Genomic DNA, 10,895 nt, shown 5'->3' with positions numbered 1-10,895 from the left:
CCACTGCATCACCAAGAATCCTCCTAATGCCTAAGTCATTCCCCAGAGGATGATGACTAAAATTGATGACTGTTACACCTCAGCCGGGGGCTGCACAGCTACCCTGGGCAACTTTGCTAAGGCCGCCTTTGATGCCATCTCAAAGACCTACGGCTATCTGACCCCAGATCTCTGGAAAGAGATGGTGTTCACGAAGTCTCCCTACCAGGAATTCACAGATTATCTTGAAAAGACTCACGCCCGAGTCTCCGTGCAGAGGACTCAGGCTCCAGCTGTGGCCACCACATAGTGGATTTTCTATAACAAATAAAGTGAATTATGTTCTAAAAAAAAAAAATCTAAAACCAAACCCACTACCATTTATTTTGATGCAGTTCTCATTCCTCATGACCCTATATGACAGGGCAGAACTGCTTCATAGGGTTTCAAAGGCTTTAATCCTGACCAAGAGAGACTGCCACACCTTTCTCCCAAAAAGCTGCTGGTGAGTTTGTACCACTGAACTTTCAGTTAGCAACTAAGCTCTTAACAGAGCACCACGTCTGTTTCTAGTCTCACTTAGACCAATTAAATTCTCTGGAGAGGATGGTATTTTAGACTCTGATGAACGTTTTTTAAAAGCCTCTTCAGTGACAACTTGAACCTTGGTTGCACAAGGAACACAGCTGCTAACTGAAAGGTAGGTGGTTGAAATCCAGGAGCTGCTCCTTGGGAGAAACATGGGCAGTTTGCTTCTGTGATTTCCAGCCTTGGAAATCCTAAGGGACCGCCCTACTCTGCCCTCTGAGGTTGTTATGAGTTGGAATTGACTCCATGGCACTGAGGTGTTTTGGGGTTGGGTAGCACCAGTTTCCATCAAGACGGAGAGCAGGTGTTCCTAAGTCTCACCAGAATACCCTAATCAGACTCTCCAGATTTACAACTTATAAATTGGGATTTTTTTTTTTTATCAAGTGACCTATATGATTATAGTGATTAAATAAGCCATTGGAAACTCTTTCTCCTTTTAAGGTTGCTCTTAATGGTCCTCATTTAAACTTCGTTTCATTTGGCAAAAATTGGAGGTGGGAAGGGTGGGGCACCTCACTGAGCACAATTAGGATGGGCCCAGTGAAGACTGACTAGGGGTGTGAGGAGCTTTCTGGAAGGTAATTACTTAGGAGCCTGACAAACTGACAAATGAAGCAATTTCCATTTCAAACAGAAACCCAAGATGAGATCAGATGCATTTCCCAGCAGCAAGAGGAGCCTTTCTGCAGCGGTGGCAGCTCAGTTGGAGGACTCTGCTCAGGAGGCTAGCTCCCAGGCCGGTCCTGACCAGTGCGGAGCCTGGCAAAGGGGCAAAGAAAAACTCCAGCCCCACAGCCCCCTCACCTTCTTTTTCTACCCCAGGCTCCCACTTACAGCATGTGAGATCACATGTGCAGGCACCTCAGACTCAGACGCACGGCAGTGCAGTGAATGACAAATGCCATAGTCCTTCATTTTGTGATATATAAATCCTAAGGAGTTCAGGTGGTGCAGAGAGTAGGGAGTTGTACTGTGGTGGTTCTCTCTGGTGGTTTAAATCCACCAACTACTCTGAGGGAGAAAGATGGACCGACTCCCCTCTTGCAATGTATAGCCTCTGAAAACCTTCTGGAGGTGCTGCTATGAGTCAGTTCAAAGGGCAATGAGTGAGTGAGTAAGTCAACACAGTAACTGCAATAATGTGCACATTGTGAGCATGTAACATCACATTGTGAGGATGTAACATCACATTGTGAGGATGGCCCAGGATCCGGTAGTTTTCCCATCTGTTTGTTGTACATTGGGTCATTATGAATCATAGTTGACTTGATGGCAGCTAGCAATGACTTGCCTGTGGTTATGGTCCCATTTTGGAGTGAGTTACCTTTACGCTAATGGGGCAAGATTAAGGTAGGATGTATTTTAAGTCACTCTCTAAAGTAGGATATATTTTAAGTCACTCTCTGCCTTCGTTTCCTTGGAAATATGGTGTGGTCTGCATGCAATACATAGGAATATTCTGGCTCTCTGTCTTGCTCTGGCTCCTGCATGTAGCTCACTATTCTCTGATTTCTCTTAGAACATGAGCCAACAGGCTATTGCCTAACCTTCGTCATCAGCTTCTCTAGGCTTGTGGATTTCTTATCAGCTTATCAGTTTGACATTGGACCTGATCCTTTAAGTTCAGCCCCTGCAACCATGTGAGTCAGAAGAAGCCTCCAAACTGACTCCTGACCCACATAGTTGGTACTTGTTAGCCTCCTCAACCACATGAGCCTTTTGCTTTGCAGTTCTGTGGGAAGTTTCAGTGAATTACAGAACCATAAAATGGCATGGAGCATAGGTGAGGAGTAGTAGTTGATGTTAAGAGCTGAAGAGTGGTACAATAGTTTGGAAAAAGTTGGACATTTGAGACATCTTGAACTTCCACTTCATAGGGACTAGCCTTATGCTAATCCTGCTTAAGGAAATAAGTTGTGTACCTGCAAAGTGCCAATTCTCAGAGCTAGGTACAAACTCCAGAAAAATGATTCACTATCTGGAGAACAGACTCTAGAACAAGGCCTACAGAAGTTCTAGACTGATTCAGGCCATGGTCTTTTCAGTCACAGGCTATGCTACTGAGAGCTGGACAGTGAATAAAGAAGACAGAAGAATTGATGCTTTTGAACAGTGCTGACAGAGAAGGGTACTAAATATCCCATGGACTGCCAAAAGAACAAAGAGATATATGTGTCTTAGAGAAGGTAGAGCCAGAGGGCTCATTTAAAACAGTGATGAAGCTTCATCTCACATTCTTTGGACGTGTTGCTAGGAGAAGCTATTCTGTAGAGAGGGACATCATGCTTGGGAAGGTGAAAGGCCTGTGAAAGCTAAGAAGATCCTCAACCAGGTATGTTGGCACAGTGCCTGCCTGTGTGGGTGGCACAGAATATGAAAGGTTCAGTTCTGTTATTCATAGGGTTACCATGCGTTGTACTTGTTTAATACCACCTAACAACAACAACAACAAAAACCAAAACACAAACCCAACAAACAAAGCAGTAAGATCATTTGTTAGAGAATTCTGAGTTTCAGGCATACATTGTGGTCTAGGGAAAGGAAATGGATGTGGGCTCAAGGTGGATATGTCCTTAGCCCAGTAGATTTTTCATTACAGAAAAGACAAAGATAAAGGCAGGCTAGCTAGTGTGGGGTCTTGGAATTCCAGGGCCTGGGACTGCACACTTGGATAACTAGGTGTTAGGACAACATTCACAATGCATAAAAAGAAAGAAATTCCCTGTGACCAAAGACTCAAACCAGTGTCCTGCTGGGGTGGAGGTCTGCTACCAAAGATCTCAGCTTCTTTCTAAGGTATCTCATTTACCAATAGGAGCCAATGCCAAAGTCTTCTTTTTCATAGTCAATTGATGTCCACTTACTTTTCCTTGATTTACCAGGATCTTCTATTCCAAATGTTTTCTTTTTTTCCCAGTCTTCTTGGTCCATATATTCTAGATGTTTCCATTCCTTTGTCCCCAATTAAGATTATAGCCATCTACACCTGGTTTTCTCTGCAAACTCTCTCCTCTCCCTGCTTTTCTTCCCTGTTGGGTCCTGTGTCCAGCCTTCTCCTGCCAGTGTCCTTCAGTCCTCAAATGTACCTTTGTGCTCCAAAAGTCTTAGCTGAATCTAACCCTTCCTTTTCTTTTTAAACTAATGTCTGAGTATCAGATTCTCTGGTTTGACCTCTCATACTAGATTTAACCTTCACACTAGAGGAGACTACTAGATAATGCATCTGATGTATCTTATAAACAACACCAGAATTTATACCTCAAGATAATTGCTGTCTTCAAAATGGTGACCTGAGATGATGGTGCACATATTTTAATAACATTTTCATTGTCCCAGATGTTATTTCAGTTCTCTTATGAAATAACTTCTGGGAATTTCAGCATATTCTTTTTTTTTTTTAAATATCCTACTCTTGGCAATACTGTGTCCTTTGTTTATGGTTTTAAGTTTTGAAACATCCTTCTATTTCTTTTGAAGCAAAGTTAAACTTAAGTAAGCTGTTTGTAATTGAATTAACAACAGAAAAATAAAAGGTAAATGTAAGTATTGAACCTAAGGAAATAAGCTTATGTTCATGAAAATATCAAGTGTTATATACCTCTTCATATAATGATGCTGTTAAGTGCCATTGAGTCAACTATGACTCACAGCAATCCTATGAACAACAGATCTGAACCCTGATGTATCCTGTGCCATCCTCACCATCTCTAACACACTAGAGCCCATTATTGCCGTCACTGGGTCATTTAATCTCATTGAGAATTTTCTTCACTTAGGCTGACCATCTACTTTTATTAGCATAATGTCCCTATCCAAGGAAAATCCTTTCCAGCAAAATGCTCAAAGCATGTGAGATGAAGCTTTACCTCATTGTATCCAAGGAACACTCTGGCTGCACATTCTCTAGGACATATCTATTTGCTCATTTGGCAATTCATAGATATTGAGTACTCCTCCCTAACACAACTCAAAGATAGGAATTATTTTGTCATTCTTATTCACTCTCTAGCTCTCAACAGCATAGCAAGTAATTGAAAAGACCATGGCTTGAATCAGATGCACCTTAGTCTTCAAACTGACATCCTAGCTCCTTAGTAATTTGGAAAGGTCCCTGACAGCTGACTTGCCCAGAGCAATACATCTCCTATCTGCTACTTATGGATCCAAGTAAGATGATATCATTGATAACTTCAATCTTTTCTCCAGCTAACATGATGTTGCTTATTGGTCCAGGGGTGAAGATTTTTCTCTTATTAATGTTGAGATGCAATCCATATTGAGAGCTTGTAGTCATTGACTTACTGTGGCAAGCATTTCAATTCCTCTTCACTTTAACAAGCAAGGTTGTGTCATCTGTATAATGCAGGTTTTTGCTGAGTCTTCTTCCAGTCCCAATGCCACATTCTTCTTCATATAATCTAGCTTCTAAAATTATTCACTTAGCATACAGATTAAATAGGTGTGGGAAAATGGTGCAACACTAACACACATCTTCCTGATTTTAAACCACATAGTATTGCCTTGCTCTGTTCTGACAACAGCTTCTTGGTCTAAGTATAGGTTTCATATGAGCATAATTAAGATTCCCTTTCTTCTTAATGTTAGCCATAATTTGTTATGATCCACACAATTAAATGTCTTTGCATAGTAAATAAAATGCAAATAGATATTTCAGGTAATCTCTACTTTCAGCCAGAATCCATCTAACATCAGGAATAATATCTCTGGGGAAATAGCCTCTTCTGAACTCTATTTGAGTTACTGGCAGTTCTAGCCACTTTTGGATGATTTTCAGCAGTATTTTGCTTGCATGTGACATTGACATTGTTATTGTTGTTTTGTGTGGTCAAGTTCCTTGCGACTCATAGTGACCCTATGTACAATAGCCCTAAACCCTGCTCTGTCCTGTGCCAAACTCATTGTCTCTGACATATCTACTCCTATTACCCCAGTCACTGAATTGATCCATCTCATTGTGTGTCCTCCTCTCCTGTGATTTCCTTTCACCCTCCCAAACATGATGTCCCTCTCCAAGGAACGGCCCCCCTTATAACATGCCCAAAGTATGTCAGACAACACTTCAGAATCCTTGCCTTCTAGGAACAGCCCAGTTTTACCCTCTCCAGGACAAACTTGTTTGTTCTCCTAGCAGTCCATGGTATATTCAACACTCTTCTCCAGCACCACAGCTCAAATACATCAATTCTCTTTCTATTATGCCTAATCATTTTCCAGCTCTCTGACGCATAGTACACAATTGCTAAGACTATGGCCTGGATTAAGTGCAGCCTAGTCCCCAGCCTGATGTCATTGCTCTTCTGGAGAGATCCCTCACAGCTGACTTTCCCCAATGCAATTCACCTCTTGATTTCCTGGCTGCTGGTACCAAGATTATTGATTGTGGAGCCAAGCACACTAAAATTTAACAATCTCAATCTCGTCACCATCCATTATGATGCTGCCAATTGGTCCAGTGGTGAGAATCTTTGCTTTTTTGATATTGAGCTTCAATCCATATTGAAATGCTGCAGTCCTTGACCTTCTGCAGCAAGCACTTTAGGTCCTCCTCAGTTTCAGCAAGCAGGGTTGTGTCATCTGCATAACGCAGGTTGTTGATGAATCTTCCTCCAATTTTGATACCATATTCCTCCTCAAACAGCCCAGCCTCCCTGATGATTTGTTCTGCATACACATTGAAAAGGTAAGGAGACAGAATACACCCCTGGTGAATATTCTTCTCAATTTTGAACCATGCAGTGTCTCCTTCTCTGTTCTGATGACTGCCTCTGGTTCAAGTATAGGTTTTATATAAGCACAATCAAATGTTCTGGGATTCCCATTCATCTCAGAATCAGCTACAGTTTGTTTTCATCCACACAGTCAAAAGCTTTTGCATAGTCAATGAAACACAGATAGACATTCCTCTGGAACTCTCTTTCTGCCAAGATCTATCTAACATTAGCTATAACATCTTTAGTACCACAGACTCTTCTAAACCCAGCCTGCACATCTGGCAATTCTCTGTTGATGCGTTGCTGCCGTCGTTTTTTGATACTTTTTAGCAGAATCTTGCTTGAATGTCATATAAATAATATTTTTTTATAATTTTCACACACTGTCACATCACCTTTCTTTGGAGTGGGAACAAATATCGATCTCTTCCAGTCAGTTGGCCAAGTGGCTGTCTGTCCTCCAGATTTCTTGGCACAACTTAGTGAGCACATCCAGGGCAGTGTCTGTTTGTTGAAATATGTCAATTGGTATGCCATCAACTCCTGGAGCCTTGTTTTTTGCCAATTCTTTCAGAGCAACGTGAACTTCCTCCTTCATCACCACAGACTCATGCTCATACATTGTTTCATGAAATTCTTCTGTGTCAGTCAATTCCTTCTGGTACAGTAACTCTGTATACTCCTCCCATCTTCTTTTAATGCTTCTTTCAGCATTCTGTTGGATCACCTTTCTTGGGAAGGGCAACAAATTTGGATATCTTCTAGTCAGTTAGCCAAGTAACTCTCTTCCAAATGTCCTGGTATAAATTGAAGAACATGTCTGGGGCTGCATCTGTTAGTTGAAACTTGTCAATTAGTATCACATCAATTCCTAGAACCTTACTTTTTAGCTATACCTTCAGTGCAGCTTGAACTTCTTAATTTGTACAATTGACTCTGTTCATTTGATACTTCCTAAAATTTTTCAGTGTCAGCTAATTAATTTTTATACAATGGCTCTATGTATTCCTTCTAGCTTCTTTTGATACTTCATAGATCATTTAAGATATTGCCCATAGCATCTCTCAGTATTGCAATTCAAGGCTTGCATTTGCTTTTTAGTTCTTTCAGCTTGATAAATGTTAAGCGAGTTATTCCCTTTTTATTTTCCAGCTCCAGTTCTTTGCTTTGCCTTCTCAGGCTTCCCTTTGAAATCTTCTGTTCTTCTCTTTCACTTATTTCTGTGTCTCTTACCTTTGTTTTGACTTTTTGACACTCTAGTGCAATTTTTAGAGTATCTTCTTCTATCATTCAATTGGTCTTTTATTCCCTCCTCTATCTTTGTAGGAACCTTTTGTTCTCTTCATGGATTATATCTTTGATGTCATCCCATAACACGTCTGGTCTTCGATCATTAGCATTCAATGCTTCTGCCAATTCTGGAAATAATTTTTGACCATAACTTTATTTAATAAGCAAGTATACCATTTCTAGAGTAAGATTAAGAAGTCAAGATAACATTGTCATCATCAAATCTTAATCTTCCGAGAACATCATATCCACAAGGTTGCCCTGAAGACGCTCAGATTCTACCAATTTTTCAGGTGTTCCATATTTAAGTAGTGTAGGCACTGTAGTTACTTTTAGCTTTTTTCTGAAGTCATTGTTGGACTCTTTCTAATAAGGTTTTCCCCCCTACTTGGCAGCAGATAAAAACACATCCTTCACTAATGTGTTTCAGGCCCTTTCATGATTGGTTCAGCTTGCACACAGTCAGGGCATCAGCTTTTCTCATCGACATCCTTAGAGAACCCATAAAAGGCGCAAAAATGGTCTCTACTGCCGGGTTTAATTCCTTGAAGCCTGTCACAGGTGCTTCCTCATAGTGGGCTGTCAAGACAGAATGCCACAGGTAAGGAAAAGAAATACATATGATCTTTATATAACAATTTTAAAACCTCAAATGAGTTTAATCATAGGTTGGTTTAATATAGTAAATTTATATAACAGAATAAGAAGTGTTTGTGATATAGCACTTAAGTATTCAGCTGCTTACCAAAAGGTCATAACTTAGATTCATCAGCTACTCTATGAGAGACAGATTTTTATCTTCTTTTTTTTATAAGTATGTTTTTATAAGATTTACATCTTTGGAAACTTTGTTAGTATAATTCTACTCTGTCTGTAGGATTGCTATGAGCTGTAATTAACTCAACAGCACACAACAGTATATGTGGACTACTTTGCCATCAAATGTGATATTGTGTATATGAACAAAACATAATTATTATATGAAAACCAACAAAAATATCTTTTTTTAAAAAATCACAATGAAATTTTTAAAAAGAAAAAATGTGATATTGTGGAAAAACTATGTAATATCATAGGAATGAGGGGAAACAAGAAGCATACATATTCAGTTTGGGAGTGAGTTAGAGAAGGTACAGTAGAATAAAACAAAAAAGATTATAAGTATATATACCTCATGTTAATGGTCATTTCTGAGTTTAGGACTATGAGAAGTAGTCATTTCCTTCTTTCTGAATTTTAGTTTCTTCTAACTTTCTTACAACATGCATGAACTAGCTTTTCAATTTTAATACTGATATATATATATATGGTTAAACTTCCATTTCTGGAAAGGTAAATAGATATGTTGTTCTTGTTGATTGCCATCGAGTAGAGCACGACTCACAGTGACCCTACGAACAAAAGATCTGAAGCCTTTCTATAACTCTTGTTTCTCAAAGTTCATTGAGTTTTCAGAGGCATGTTTTTTTAGGAAGTGGATACCACTCCTACTTAAAAAAATAGATATACTTTCCTCTATTCTATCCCACTAGTTACAACTAAAATTTCTGGGTATTATACAAAAAGCATATAAAGGAGCCTCTGAAAAATACAGAAAAGAAGAAAACGCTTCTAAAGACATCAGAGTCAAGGACCAGAACAGCAGTGATTTCTTAGCTATTCTTTCTACCTCTTATATCTCTGATATGGAACTGAGACAATAACAACTGGGAACAGTTCAGTTGACAATAGATGAAGAAGCAGCACCTAAAGGACTTCCTTCTCTATTCAAAAGATAAGGGGAAATGGAAGCCTAACAGTAGGGAAAACTTTTTGACAATAACCACTCTGCCTTAACCAAACACCACAGAAATTGTGTGGTCAACTGTAGAGCCTGGACTTCCCTCCTTTCAAGGCTGTATTGCTATGTTTCCACTCCCTGATATTGGGAGGGTGGCTCAAGTAAGAATTCAGGAAAGCTATCTTCAATGCAAAAACGTAAACTATTCTTCTGTCATCCTTACTCTTTGTCCAACTTTCAGATGCCTGGGAAAGAGAGGAATCACACTGAGCATGTGTTGACACTTGAGTGGAGCTGTTCCCTACTACTTCTGGTTCAGAGTGAGACTTCCAGCTTTCACATAATCTCCAATGTGTTGACGAGGTCTTGCAACCACTAATGGCAGTGAAAGTTCTGACCTCTATTGGTTTCTTTGAGTCCACCTCAGAGCAAAGAAGTGACTTATTATTTTGGGGAGAAGGTAGAAGTCCAGATTCTCTATATAATCTCAATGAACTGGGTGAGGGATAGGGAGTTGTATTGAAGAAGAGTTTAGAATACCCCATGGACTGCCAAAAGAACAAAAAAGTCTGTCTTAGAGAAAGTGCAACTAGAGTGCTCATTAGAGGGAAGAATGGTGAAACTCTGTCTCACATACTTTGGGCATATTGTCAGTAGGGGCTAGACCTTTGAAAAAAAGGCATCATGCTGGGAAAGGTGGAGGGTCAAATAAAGAGAGCCTCCACAAGAGGGATTAACACGATAACTGTAATAATGGACCAGAGTATCAGAGATGGTGAGGATGGAACAAGATAGAGCAAGATTCAGAGTCATTTTTCATACAGTCACTATGAGTCATAGTTGATGCAATAGTGTCTAATAACAACATCAACACTAATAATTAAATGGTGCTCCCTGCCCTCTTTCCCTGCCAGGGTTGTATCACATAATACTAGATAAAAAAGGGGCATTTAAATAAAATCTAAAGTCCTATAACATCATATGAAAATGTCTAAGTCACCATAAGATAAAGGTAAACAATCCAATTGAAAAATGGGCACAGGATATGAACAGACACTTCACCAAAGAAGACATTCAGATAGCCAACAAGCACATGAAGAAATGTTCAAAATCCCTAGCTCTAAGAGAGATGCAAATCAAAACAACTGTGAGATAATCATCTCACCCCAGTAAGAATAGCAAAATTTAATGGAACAGCAAGCAACAAATGCTGATGAGGTTGTGGAGAAACTGGAACCCTTATTCACTGTTGGTGGGAGTGTAAAAGGGTGCAACCACTGTGGAAGGCGGTGGTGCTTTCTCAAAAAGTTGCAAATAGAGATACCATTTGAACCAGCAATTCCACTACTGTGAATATACCCTAAAGATACCATAACTGCCACCCAAACAGATATATGTACACCCATGTTTATCACGGCTTTGTTCACAATAGCAAGGAGTTGGAAACAACATAAGTGCCCATCAACAAACAAACGGATAGAGAAGCTGTGGTATATTCACACAATGGAATACTATGCTGCATT

At 39.8% G+C, this 10,895-nt stretch overlaps 1 pseudogene; it reads right to left on the bottom strand.

Annotated features, from left to right (window-relative positions):
- Positions 1 to 7,817: 7,817 nt before the first annotated feature.
- The window catches only part of LOC102852905, a 17,099-nt pseudogene continuing 14,021 nt past the window's right edge, over positions 7,818 to 10,895 (bottom strand).

Source organism: Elephantulus edwardii, unplaced genomic scaffold, assembly GCF_000299155.1.
Source record: "Elephantulus edwardii isolate Elephantulus edwardi_28Jun2011 unplaced genomic scaffold, EleEdw1.0 scaffold00067, whole genome shotgun sequence".
Taxonomy (NCBI): domain Eukaryota; kingdom Metazoa; phylum Chordata; class Mammalia; order Macroscelidea; family Macroscelididae; genus Elephantulus; species Elephantulus edwardii.
Note: the sequence above shows the minus strand (reverse complement) of the source record. Positions and strands in the feature narration are given on the sequence as shown.